Below are 14,989 nucleotides of genomic sequence, written 5' to 3' on the forward strand. Positions count from 1 at the left end.
ACTCAGGACATCCTGTCCTCACTCTCCTCCTATCACCTCCCCCCCTCTATTCTCTGCCCTTCCCTGGCCATTCTGCAGCCACCCCTCCTCTCTCCTTCTCTGCCTTTCCCCTTTTTCTGCTGACGAGGTTTCAAGGCAAGTCCGATCTATGAAATTCTCGTCAAAACAGGTCCACCCCTGTTCCTCCAAAACCATAAAGGACCACATTGACGCCTTGGCCCCTGCCCTTGCTGACTTCTGCAATCACTCCTTTGCCTCTGGAGTCTTCCCATCCCCTCTCAAGCACTCCCTTGTGCACCCCCTTCTTAAGAAACCCTCTTCCGACCCTTCCTGCCCAGCTAACTATCACCCAATCTCTATCACTCCCTTCCTGGGCAAGCTCCTGCAGAAACTGGCCATCTCCCAGCTAAATCTCCATGCTGAATCTGTTGGTTGTCTTCATGACCATCAGTCCAGCTTCAGAGCTGCCAGAAGCACGGAAACTGCTCTCCTAAACGTCTGTGAGGACCTGCTCTCGAACCTTGACTCTAACATTCCATGTGTTCTCATTTTGCTTGATCTCTCTTCAGCCTTTGATACTGTCAACCATACCATCCTGCTCAACCGTCTCCGTGATAACATGGGTATCACTGGTCAGGCTCTGGCGTGGCTGACCTCTTTCCTCTCCAATCGACCCTCCCAGGGTCCTTCCTCTCTGACATCTTTTTCTCTACGTGTGGTGTCCCCCAGGGATCTAACCTCTCCCCCTGGCTTTTCAACCAGTATCTGGCACTTCTCGCCCACCACATCGCCACTCTCTGCCCCAACTTTCAGTGCTATGCGGATGATACCGAGCTTATTTTCAGGCTACCCTCGGCCTCCTCTTCCCCTTCCCTCATCTGTGACTATCTGTCTGCTATCCAGGAATGGTGTGCCGCCAACGACCTCTGCATTAATGCCTGTAAGACTGAGATTCTACTCATCGGCACACCTGCTCCCTCCTTCTCTGCAGCTCTCTGGCCGGCCTCTCATGGCCCTCTTCCTGCTCCTACCTGCAAGGCAAAAAACCTAGGGGTCATCTTCGACTCCACACTCTTCTTCTCTCCTCACATATCTGATGTCTCTAAGAAGTCACACTACCAGCTACACCTCCTCAGAGGTATCCTTCCTTTCCTCTCCTTCCCCCAGAAGCTCACTGTCTCTAGAGCCCTTGTTCTCTCGAAGCTGGACTACTGTAACAGCCTCTATCTACATCTGCCCGCCTCTACTCTCCGCCCTTTGCAACTCATCCAGAACAGGACTGCGAGACTTGTGCTTGGCCTCAAGCCCAGGGACTGTATCTCTCCAGGACTGAAATCACTGCACTGGCTCCCAGTGGCTGCGAGGATCACGTTCAAAACCCTCTTCAATGTCCACAAGGCCGTCTGAGGCCTGGGGCCAAAATACCTTCAACTCTCTCTTCCTAAATATCTTCCTTCTCAAGCACTTCGCTCATCCGCCTCCAACTCCCTCAGGGTCAGCCGCTTCTCCAAACAACGAGTTGGGGGCAGATCTCTCTCCGCTGCAAGGGCCTCCCTCTGGAACAGCCTTTCTGCCTCCCTGAAACTTGAGGCGAACCATCTCCGGTTCTGGAAGCACCTCAAAACCTTCCTCTTTGCCTCCGCTTTCTCTCCCCCTCTCCCCTGCTAATACTACTGAAACTGCACTGAATCTGCAACTGGGCCACTCACCGTTCTCAGTCCTTGGCCCAGCCACTCTCTCCTGCACTGCCTCCATGGCAACCCATGCACTACGGGACTGTGTCTGTATCCCTACAGCCCCCCTTCCCAGCACTTGTCTGCACTTACTCGCATACCTCTCAACCTTTTTTGATACCAAGGCGGGTGAAAACCCAGAAAGGCCATAAACATAAAAGTAGGACTGCCGTAAAAACATGAAACGGCAGTCCTACTTCTATGTCGCTGACGTTTTACGGGAGCGGGGTGGGGAGGAATGCTCCCAGGCACAATCCTCTCATTGGAGGAGAGCGCCAGGGAGGGGAAGGGGGAGGAAATGGGGGCGTGAAAAGCATGACACTTGCTTTTCACGCCTCCATTCGCGCAGGAAGAGTTGCGCCGGGACCCGATTTCGGGATCTCGAAATCGGGTCCCGGCAAAAATATGAATCGTAGCTCCCACCTTTGCCAAGGCGGGTGAAACAGATGAGCTGGCGGGTGGGCGGGTGTGTAGATGCTTTGGCGGGTGACACCCGCCAAAAGCGGGTGAGTTGAGAGTTATGTACTCGCACTTGCCACCAGCTGGCCCTTGTTATTTATCCTGTTTGCTGTATGCCATTAACGCTGTACTGCACTTTCCCCTCTCTCTTTCCCCCTTGCACTTTTCCCTTTCCCTCTACCCTTTGCACTTGCGCGATCTGAATGACACCTGGCCTAGTAGGATCGTTGTCTGTCTCCCCTTGTTCCCCCCCCTGCCTCGTCGCGCCTTGAAACACTTGTGTATAGGCGCGTTACAAATGCCATGCCATATCATATCATATCATCATAAGCGCGCCGACGGCGTGCCTGCTGCGTAGACGCTTCGTATGGCACATAAATGCTGGTGTGTGGAGGGAGGGAAGGCTAAGCCCGCCCCCTCACCACAGTGAAAAGAGGACTGCCCGCAAGTGCGGTGTCCTACATAGTAAGAACGCCACGTTAGGAGTAAACACACAGAAAAGGTCAATCACATCAATAGGCACATTTTCAAATTATCATCAGCTGACTAGCAGCACAATTTAAAATAATGCGGCAGATAGAGTGGCTTTAAAATTGCAAGCTCTCGATCAGCTCAGGTCACTTCCGGGTGCTACCAACACTTCAATATATGTTGCAAAAGTCTTTGTATTATATCTGCAGAGTATAACAAATATAGCGAACGGTGACGCGATTCTAACCATGGGCTGATGGCGACATCTACTGGGCAAGAGTAGCATTGGCAGCACATGGGTGGAGAAACCAGGTCGGGAGCGTGATTAAAGGGAGCCGCTGCAGGGCGCCATCTAGCGAGCAATGTTGGGGGCATTGTGGGAGCACTGCCCCTCGCGGGTGAGCTCTTTGGCGCGGAGCACAGGAGTGGAAGAAGGCATGTATAATGTGTCTGCAGCAGTCTCTTCCCTTGTTCAGTCGCGCCTCTACTTCCAGCGCCTGAGCTCGACAGACAGACACTTTGCAGAGACTGTTCGTGCAACAAGATTAACCCTTCAAGCGCTTCCAGTGTCACTTTCGCAATGTATTGACAGCTACAAAAAAAAATAAGCAAAAAAAAAACAAAAAAAATGGGCCCGCACCCCCTAAAATCTCGCCCACAGCTCCAGCACCCACATGCCACTGTTCTGTTTACAAGTGGGTTGTGGGCCCGGAGGTGGCACTCTCAGTCTAAAGTTCTACCCATGTTCGTCCCCATTTTGCTAAAACACCTTCCCCCTTTCCTTGTTTTTGGACCTTGATTTTATGCCCCCGCCACCCCTTATTTCCGAAAAACAAGGAGCTGGTATAGTCTGTTACACCAGCCTTATGCGTGAAAATGCCGATTGCTCCACATTTTAAAGATTCCCTTTTCTTTGTAATATACAGACTGGTCTTACTAAGAGGCGTCCAGGCTTCCTTTACCTTCTAGATGGGGTCGGGATGGCCCAGGTTTTGGAGCCGCCGCCCAATAGCGTCCGTTTGGCTGAACACATATACCTTTGTTTTGCCTAAGAATGTCTGATTTGTTGCACTGGTTTTCTCTCACTGAAAACTCTGTTCACCTTTGGTTTTCCAGATTGATTTCAGATAAATACAAAACTGCACGAATGGTTCCACTTTATTTTATTCAGTAAACTGCTCTAAAGGGAGAATCATGCCATAAGATCTGTATCTAGAAGGTACTGTCATCTACAAGGTGCCTGGCTGAGAAGGAGCTAGCACGGAACTTTACATTTGGCACTAGGATAAAACAACGTGAATTACATGCAAAGGTTTCATATGAAGGTTATTCAAGGACACATCGGCATTTAGTCATTTTCTAAATCAACCGACACAAGAGGTTCCATACATTGGCACAGCTAACAATTAAAACCTGACACAGGGCTCGGAATGGGGGGGAGCTCAGTGTTATGAAGTCTGGTTCGCACCAGGCAGTCTTGTGTGGCCTGTAAGCAGTGCTGGGCCAGTCCAGGCTCAGCGGCTACGCACGTCGAATAAAGTGGGTTACGCAAACTTTGCCCATACATTTATTTTGAGGGGAGCATACGTGCTCATTTTAAGCCACAAGATGTGAGGGGCAGGGCAAAGCAGAGGCTGCTCCCCTGAGATAATTCTTTTAAAAAAAATGTTTTTATTATTTGGATTGGCTGATAGAATCAACCTTTCAGATTCAGATTTACACAGTTAATATGCAGTTATTACAGATATAAAGAAACAAAGTAATCAATTAATTAATAATACATTATTTTGTTTTTGCATTAAATATTTAAAACTCTGAGATTCAAATTTCGGCTTTACATAATTACATACTTCTTAAAATGTTTGTAATTTAAAACACTTCTTAGTAGCTAGCCAAGGATTACAATATATGCTCTCTGCCATTTTGTTCATGACATTCATGAATTTGAACTTCACCAATAAAATGACAAGTTCCTACAATAAAATCATTCTTGGTTTTACTGATTTCTTTTAGACTGTTTTGTCCCCTATTTAACCACCTCTGGAATTACTACGTCAAGAAAATATACTGTAGCTTTTATAACTGCAAGCCTCGTGCTGGAAAAAATGAGTTGCCATATTTCATCACATCCTACCACATTATATAAACAAAACAACTTATCAAAATGTAGTTTTCGTTGTGCACTCAATTGTGGACAAGTTACCACTATGTGTTGTAGTGTCTCTTTTTCCAAAGTATCATTACAATGGCAACAAAAATTCATTTAGTTAGATATTAAATTTCTCCGAGCCAAAATGTCCCTTGTAGGCCACAAATTTAGTCTAAAACGTAAATATTTGTTCCTAATCTGTGGCGACAGACATTTCAATATATAACCCGACATTTGTCGCAATTTTTTATAACCAAATGTAAACGTGTCAAAATCTTTTGTATTTTAAACATTTTCCTCGGTTGATTATCCAATCACATTGATACATTTTTACCTTAACACGTGTTGGATTCTCAATTAGTAGAGCTAAAGTAATATCTACTTCAGACAAAGCATTTAACACACAATTTTGCCATTTCAAGGGAAAAGGATGAGTTGATACTATCAAGTGATGGGCTATAATGCTCAAGAGATTATTTGTTTCCAACCCTAACAAGCATTTTCGAAATAAATTGCACGTGCTCCACAAAACATGCGCTGCCAATGGCACTAGGCCCAATTCGAAATGCAAAATTGGCATTGGAATACAATTTGGCAGTCTTAAATCCTTTTTCCAGAATCGTGCTTCTAGTGTATTCCACAAATGTTGATGATTAGATAGCATGGTTTCAACTCCATAGATCAATACTGGGACGACTTTTTGTTCATCAAAAAGGATTACATGCTTGGTTGAAAATTCCCCATATTTAAAAACTAGGATTTTTGCCTGCGAAATCAAAGCGGTGAACTTATTGTCCAGATTTCTTAAGTATGATGAATTAGATATAGGGCCTCATTGCAGGTCAGGCGGTCCGGAAATAACAGTGGCGGTAAACCCACCGCCACTGTTAATTCCGGACCGCCCGATCCCGACTCCCGCAGGCGGGAGGTGATGTTCCCGCCAGGTCTGACCTGCGGGTTTAACACCACCCGCCTGCAGGCGGACGTGGAAACACCAGCAACATCACGAGATGGTGCCGGTGTTTCCACTTCCCCATTCCCATTGAGTCCTATGGGACTCAATGGGAATGGGGATTTACCGAATTCCGCCTCCGGAATTCCCGGGACACCAGGGTCGTAATGCCCTGGTATTTCCGGGAGTCACGGAGGCGGAATGGTAATACGAGTCCGGCGGTAACCAGGCGGTTTTACCGTCACGGTTACCGCCGGACTCGTAATGAGGCCCATACTGTTTTGTACAATCATACCCAAGTATTTATATTCTGAGACAATCTTCAGTTCTGCATTTTGCAAAGTCCTCTTGTAATTAAAATATTGGTTCTTTCTGGAATTTTTATATACCAAAACTTGTGATTTTTCTAGATTCACAATTAGCTTATTTGTTTCAACGTATTTGGCCAAACAAGTCAATAGGTTTTGTAATCCTTTCGGAGTCTGAGATAAGAGAAGTAGGTCATCAGCGTATAGCGACCAGGCTATACGCTGATTCCCAAGTTTGGGGGCATCGGACACGATAGAAAAGAAGGAATCTCCAATGTTCAAGATGAAAACATTCAACAGAATCGAGGCCATTATACAACCCTGCTTCAGGCCGGGATGAGTATTAAATGAAGCGGGATAATAGACCTTCAGTTGTCAAGCGCGTCTGCGTGGATGCATCAGCGTGAAGCTGTTGAATCAGGGCTAATAGTGATGATGGACAGCCACAAAGTTGTCATTGTTTATATAGCAAATTTCTATCTATAGAATCAAATGCCATCCGGGAAATCAATAAAAGCTCAATATAATGGATGTTTCCGGATGGCACTTTGTGATTTTAACATATTCAAAGTAATCATGTTCGGGGCTGTTCCTAACCCAGTAACAAAACCCGACTGGAATGGATCTCTTTTGAGATTTCTAGCAGACCAATCATTCAGTTCTTTCAAAATAATGCGGCTAAATATCTTGCCAGGAGCATCTAGCAAAGAGATTGGTCTGTAACTTGCTGGTTTCGCACGATCACCTTTTTTGTATAGAGGAATGGTGATCGAGTGTTTCCATGATTTTGGGATTGTTTGGGTGTGTATTATGTTATTGAACATGATTAATAGAATGTCTGCCCATATTTCAGGAAATTGTTTCAAAACCAAATTGGACAACCCGTCAGGCCAAGGAGCTCTCGATCGACTGGCCTTACGAATATAGTACAATATGTCATCTCTATCGAATTTCAAGTGGAAAACTGCAAGCTTAGAAGTAGATTTAGTACACACAGATTAGCCGGATTGGGAGTATATGTTTTTATAATACTCGATCCAGTCCTGTTCATTGACACAGTTTGATTGTAACGCTATCTGGTGACCAGCTGTAGCTTGATTTATAATGCACCAAATATGTGAGGTATTTTCGTTACACAAGTTTCTTAGCATGCAGCTTCCATCATTTTGATAAAGTAATGATTTCACTCCCCGTAACCAGTTCTTATATTTAGTTTGAATATGTGTTAATGTATTAGCTCTATATTCATAAGGGAGTTTTAATGCTTTCCGTTTTTCTTGCCGTACTTGAGTTTTCCTTATTTTAATTTCATGACTAAAAGTGTGCAGAGTTGGCATTTGATTTTTCCTGTGTCGAGCAGAATTTGGCTGAAACATTTGCATGAGATCAGGGTAAACTACATTGGCCTTTTGTCTTGTGTTTTCCAATTGATTTATCTGCATGTCGTAATGATGTCTAAAATCCTTCAACGATGTTTCAGTCCAAATTGATCTATTATGTGCAGTGTTTGTGTTTACTTTGCCCTGAATATAATCCCGTGATATTTTTATGGGCAAACATGTAGGTTCCCATATCATATTTAACATATTATGGTCGCTCATATTGATATGTATGACTTGAAAAGATATTTGTGACATAAGCGCCAAATCCACATAAATATAATCAATGACTCCAACACTGGACCCTCTATTTCAGTGGAATGTCTGACCAAAAGGATCCATTTAGTACAAAAAGATTTCTTGATTTAACAAGATGAGACCATTTTGCTAACCGAGTCCGTCTGTGCTGTAAATTAGACTCCAGGAAATGTACGTTTAAATCGCCAGCTACTAGAGTATGGCTAATTCTGGGATCATGTGATACAAGGTCTAATGTATCATTCATTGTTTCTAAGAAATATTATCAGATATTCCATCAGGGTTCCAGTATACATTGATAAGCGCGTAAGAGGTTTTATTTCAGGACAATTTTATCATTTGAACGTAAGGGTTAGGTGAAACCCAATTTTCAGATTGTATGGAAGAACTCTGCTTAATGGCAATAAGAAGTCCAGCTGTGGGTCTACCAAAACGGGCTTTGCTGGCTGGAACCAGATGTATATGAAAATTATTCCAGGAGGGTATGTTCATGAGCCAACTCTCCTGTAACATGACAATGCCATGTGTTTCTAAAGAAGAAGTTTTGTTATTTATCAAATGCTTAAAGCCTCTTGAGTTCCAGCTAACTCATGAAATCGGATCACTCCTCGCTTGAGCTAGCTAATGTTGATTAGCTCTCTGGCTGCAACTACAGACTCCATTGGGTAAAGCTTGTTTTTTAATTGTTTGATTTACCAGATTGTTAGAATGGACGTGAAAATCGAACTGCTCTCTAATTGATTAGGCCCTGCAAGAATAACAATACCCAAGTCAAAGAGCTGTGACTTAACCGCCCAAATGGTGTTTAAAACCAGCCTGGAATTTATCCACAAGATTACTGATGTCCTGTTAATCGCATCAGTGAATTCTACCTGTTCGATGTCAATTGTGCCAATGTCATCTAAGGCAGGAATCTCTGCAAAGATTGTCAGGACCGATATACAATTTAAATTATATTGAATTGCTGGGGCCGGTCGACACACCATAGTAAGGGAATGTAAAGCCGGACGTTTTGTAGTTTGACCCAACGGCTTTTGCATTTGCAAGACAGCGGGTTGCAATTGCTTCAGCCGATCATTAAATGAAGCTCTCCCTTCTAGGACTTGTGATATTGTTGACTCTATCAAATGTTTTATTTCAGAGCCTGATAACCATTGTCCTACAAAATTCTTTGAATTATACCCATGTGGTTCTTTATTGGAGCCCCGTTCTATTTTTCCCATATCTGGTACTTGACTGGACATGATTTGATGTGACTGTTGATTTATTATATTATTACGGCACCCATCCTCTACGGCAATTACATCTACGTCCTGCAATTTCTTATCATTCGTACAAAATGTAAGAGTTATTTTTGAGCAGGTTGAGCTGTCATATATTCGTCCACCTTTCGTCTGATCTCACTTCGATGGTTCGCAATTATATCTTTTTCAGTGGCAATTTTACCAATCTGTATGGAAGATGGTATTTTTTTATTTGCAGTCATGTCAGGCAATTGGGAAACCCCACGTTCAGCAGATGCAGCCGATGCCGCTTCCACTAAGGCATCAAGAGAGCCCTAAGATTTTCCATTTTCAATCTTATCTATTAATGCATTTTGCTTCTTGTCTTGTGTCTGTAGCATATACTTCTTAGAAATCGCCTTTGAAACGATAGCAATTACTGTTCTTGGATGCTGCAAGTTTTGGATAAATTGTTTAGTTTGTGAAGAGGGTGTTGCATTGACATTTTGAATGTTTTGTGATTTCTTCTTTGATTCAACAATTTTTTTTTCATGTTTACTTTTTACCCTTCTATGGCCCTCATTACGAGTTCGGCGGTAACCATGCCGCTATTGGCGGGTTGGCTGCCGCCGAAATCGCATCTGGGTGCGAGTCCTCGGAATGAGGACTTACCAGGCCATTCCGAGTTCGGAAGGTCCGGTAATTCCTCCCTCCGAGGACCCGGACATGGTCCTTCCCCATTCCCATTTCAGCCCCCATAGGGCTGAATGGGAATGGGAGAGGGAGCAAACAACGGGCCTTTACGAGATGGCCCGTTGTTTGCTCCCTCTTCCCCTTGCGGGACCCCGTAAGCACGCCTGGTTTTCCCAGGCGTGCTTACCGTGTCCCGCAAGGGGAACTTGTAATGCGGCGGTACGGAGTGAACGACGCCGGCACCTTTTACGGCGCCGTTCACTCCGTACCGCCAGGGTCATAATGAGGCCCTATATGATCACTCCCGCATAGTTTGGTTTATCCAGTGGTGTAGCTTCTGCAGCTGAATTTTCTCCCGGAAGATTCTGGGTATTTGTTTTTGAGTTTCTAATGGTAAAATCAGTGCTAGGCTCCGGAATGTAAGGCACAGAGGATATATGTTGCTTACTTTTATTTAATTCTCCATTTTGCAGCTCTGTTTGGCAAGCAGCCGATACCATAGATCTCTTGTTACATGAGAAATGACTAAAGGTCTTCAGACTTTTGGAAACCATTTGCTGCCAAATTAAAGTTTTTTCGATTTGGGCAGACTGCTGAGCTAATTTTTTATCTAATGATTCAAAGAGCTTCGCCAATAATTGAATGGCAGAGTTCATTGAATTTAATGCTATCTCAGTTAGTCCATTTACTACTTGTGTATTACCATCCAAATCAGAAAGCATGTTCTTTGCGTGTGGTTTGCGAGGTGTCAGCCCGCAAAAGATAGTTCCATGACAGAATTAGAACGACTAGAATCCAGAAATAAATCCGGTGATTTTGACAGATTCTCAGAAAGGGTATGTGACGAAAGTCAAGACGCATCCAAATCATTGTCAATTAGGGCCAAATCTGCAGGGGCATTTACCAATGATTCTTTTACAGGTACAGCTGTAGGAGCAGTTAACACATTGCAGAGCAAACACTGTCTGTGAGAGACACATTCTCATTGGCAAATACAATGGCAGGAGATTTTGAAACACTTCTTACCAGTGCAATTTGTTGGACCTGGTTAACGAGTTTGTTTCTCTTTCAGGTCAGAAGCAGGAATCATAGTTAAATTATTACCTGTGATCCTGGCAAAATCAAATTTCTTTTGTCTGTTACAGAAGTTCCGGAGTTGACTCTGGGTAGAATAAACGAATATCCGTATGCTTTGCTGTTTTAGGTTTCGGACACACCTTAGATCTCTTGTTTGTTGTTAATGCTGTTAAGCAGCTCCGGCTTCTCTTTCGAGTGCACTCCAGTGTGTTTGTTAGTACTGCAGCGTCAGAACTCTTATACACTGCTGTTACAGGGGGCATGCCAGATTTCAACGAGATTAAGCCCCGTTTCATTGCTCTTTTTCTACCACGGTTTCTTTATGGAAAATACCCCACCCACAAGTTGCAAAGTACCGGGAAGTACCGTCTCGAAATCGCAAACACGCGACAAGTGCGGCAAAGCGGCCAAGCGGTACTTCAAGGTACTTCCTACGGTGCGCACGCGTTCAATGTTTTATGATCACACTTCCACAAGGGCATGACAGAAGCCTGCAACAAACAACAATAACGAATGTAAGTTCCTTTAAGTCCAAATTGGTGTACTTATAGTAAGTGGCTAGACGGAAAGTTCACTTTGTGGGCAATGCAACCCCAAAAGCAGTCCACGGACAAAAGAGAAGGGCAATCCTTGATCCTTGCACAGTAGTAACGCGGCCAAGCGGTACTTCCAGGTACTTGCTTCGATAATTCTAGAACAAGGGCATAAGGAAGTGCGATTTCAAGCCAGTTTTTAGTAAAGGCCACTGCTGCTGCAAAACATGGCGCATAAACATTGTGTACCACCAAATTGCGTTGGGAGGCAGAGGCAGGACTAAGGCGCATGCTTTTGATAAACGCCACTTTTTCTAGAGTGCCAATGAGCAAACAACCAAAGCCCCTTTTGACCAGTCCTGCAAGATAATAACGTATTATTCAACCTTGCCGGGAAGGGAACCTGCGATCTGCATACCAAACACAGATCACAGTAACGAGCACTCAACCCACTTAGCTACCTTACCAGAAAAACAGCTCTAAATCCTTCTTCGCGTCTTTCCTCGGCTGGAGCTCAGTGCTCTGCATCAAGACGTTTCCCCCTCACATGCATCATTCACGTGACTGGCATGCCAGCCATATCACGAGGGCAAGCACCATGACGGTGTCCTTGCCAGCGTGCAGTCCCCGCTCCCAGGCCATGGCACTGCTTCCCCCAGGTGCTTAGCTGCGGCCTTTTGTCTCTGTGTGAGCGCCGGCCTGCTTCACAAGGGAATGACCACATGGGAGGGGGTGGGGCACAGAGCCAGGTCCTCTTTTTCACTCCCCTCTCACAAGACAGGGATTGAGTGAAAGAGAAGACGCCGCTTGGCGCCTCCATCACAGCCCCATATGTACCCAGCTCAGCCTTCCTCCTCAGGCACTGCCCTGCTATAGCTTCTGCAACACTTTGTTCGCCAGCCCCCGCTTGGCACAATCTCGTCCTTATCTGAGTTGCCAAGAGTCGATCCCCGATCACAGCCCACTAGGTCACCAATCCGTTTAATTGCTTGGGTCTGCAGTCGCTAAACATCACTAACGGCGCATTTCCAAACAGCCGATAAGACTAGTGCCTTGAAACCACGCAAAAAGGCATGCAGCGCTGGAGTGCTGAGCATCTCCAATGACTGCACGCAGCCTTTCCAGTCTGATTGAGAGAGCACAGAGGCCCGAGAGGCGTGCGGTGAACGAGCCACAGGCCCACCCACAGCTAAGGGAGCTGTCCCCAGAGCCAGGGGCGTAGGGGACCCATATAATCTGGGGGGCGCAGGGGACACCTTGGGGCTTTCATTTATTTATTTATTGTGTTTTACACGAGTCCTGTCGTGGCTCCATATACAATTGTGAGGCCCAGCCTGCGGGGCATCACGGGCGTGATGTCCTGTGTGTCAGCCTGCCTGCAACGCATCGTGCATCAAAACAATCACTCTGCTACGTATTTAAGTGCGAGTTGTCCTGGATGTGATGCCCTTCTCTGTGGGCAACCCTACAAAAGAGTACCTTTCTGACTGGGGAAAGTATCTTTAGTTTTAACTGGATTGTGGGCTGTTCCATCAGAAAGTACATTGGGCCTCATCACAAGTATGGCGGTAATGCAACAACGGGGCCGGTATTGCTACCGGCACTGTTGCTACCGTACCGCCATACTAGGAGTTCTGCTCGCAGGTGCCCTTGCAACCACCAGGTCTGACCTGGTGGCCATACCGGCACCCGGGAGCAGAACATGATGGTAGCACCAGTACCGTTATTAACAGTACCGGTGCTACCACCCTCCCCATTCCTATTCAGCCCTATGGGGCTCGAATGGGGATGTACCGGGCCCAGCACACACGAAAGGGCAATTACCTGGGCCGGAATAGCCCGGTAAGTGCTCATTCATGGGTGCCGGACTTGGATGCGAGTTTGGAGGTAGCCTTGCCGGTAAAACCAACCTCGTAATGAAGCCCATTGAGAGTGGGCTTTGGTGAAAAATCAGAGATCGAAAGGTATACCACCCAGCACCAGTCCGATAGTGCCGTGAGCTAAGCGCTTGCCCCTGATGTCTGTGCGCAAGCTGCTGTGGCAGGTTCAAATCCCGGCAGGGTCAACTCAGCCTTTCATCGTTCTGAGGTCGATAAATTGAATACCACTCTGTGGGATAATAATGTCTTCTGTTGTTTCAGCGCTCTGAGAGCCTATGGGTGTGTAGCGCTATATAAGAAATACATCATTATTATTATTAGTGTAGCATTTAAGCAGAATGCACTTTCCTAGATAAAATCAGAATATTTACAACTTTCTGCTGCCTGAATGCATGTGCGCCACCCCTGGGGGTTACACCAGCATGTTTTAGACGACTGAAGACATCCTGTGTCCACTATTTGATGGTGTTTACTCACTTTGCAGCCCTTTCAGATGTTTTGGACTCAAACTCCAATTAGCCACCACGGTCCGCGTAGTCCAAAACATCTGGAGGGACAGTAGACTGAATAATGAGCTTCTAGTGAGAACGTGAGGGCTTCGATATCCAGTGAATGCCCCCGCACGGCAGCGGGTCATTACACTTCATTGGTTGGTGTGGGATCAAGAAAAGGTGGCCTTATGGAGCCAGCTCAGACTGCCATATAGAGCAATGACCAAAGGGCTGGTCTTATAGGTGAGTGTGGACTACTTTATTAATCATTGCGGACCAGCTTCAATACCAATCACAGAGTTCCAATAGGATTTAAAAGCACCATTTGTTGCACATTGTTCCAAAATGCACCCCCAAGTTCTACCCTTACCTTGTGAAAAGTCCCTATTTTAAAATATATCACTTTTCTTCAGTTTATAGATCACTTTTTCCCAGTTGGACCCTGATGTTGAGTCGCTGTTTATGATCACAAGCAAACAAACTTTGTTACTCTCAGGAATGCATTTTTTTTACAAATGTTTCCTTCAGATGCAAAACTGAGAAATTCATAGAAGAGAAAAGTGATATCCACAATGCGAGAGTAGGCCGGAGCTGAGCTCGGCCGCACTTTTATGTGAAAGCCATGCATTGTTGGTAATTGGTAATTTATATCGTGTTTAATACCCAGAGGTTTCTAAGCGCGGACCAGGGGATTGAACTTGTGTTGCTCCGCTTGTTCAGACAGATTAAGCCCCAGCACTGTTCTCCTTGTTCATTTTTCTTGGGGATTTCTCGCTGCGGTACAAATGGTAAGCAAAACTCCCTGGCTGCTGTCACAACCACTTTCACAACTAATGAAGGACATCACAGTTCATTTCACGGATGGGTGAACGCACAGGGCTGGGTGGCACAGTTTGGATAAAAAGTGCATGTTCCTAGCACATGTAATGACGCATGTGCAGTGGTTGAGAGTAGGACCATCATGCCCTGCACTGCGCTGCGAGAGTACATGCCATTGACACAACATGAGAAATTAATATCATAATCACCACTTGTGATAGAAACAAACAGACCTGGTATAGTTATACATATGCTGAACGGCAGATGGCAGATTACAAGCAAACACAAATCAGCCCTTAAAATAGTCCCCGAATTGCACCTTCGTTTCTGTGATATGGGTCTAAGCAATAGCTTGAATCCCGGTAACACGCAACTCCACCTTTCATCCTTCATTTGTGGATAAAATGCGTTCAACTAAATTGGTTAGTAGTTCTCACACTTTCACATTCTGAGGGTAATTCATAGAATTCAGTGCACAAGTGGCGCACGCGGCTGGCGCACAGTGTGCGCGTGCAAATTTCTGCGGCAGCCGCGTGCGCTAAAATCCATTTCCGCGCACAGCGT

Source organism: Ambystoma mexicanum, chromosome 3q (genome assembly GCF_040938575.1).
Source record: "Ambystoma mexicanum isolate Mex_15411 chromosome 3q, UKY_AmexF1_1, whole genome shotgun sequence".
NCBI lineage: Eukaryota > Metazoa > Chordata > Amphibia > Caudata > Ambystomatidae > Ambystoma > Ambystoma mexicanum.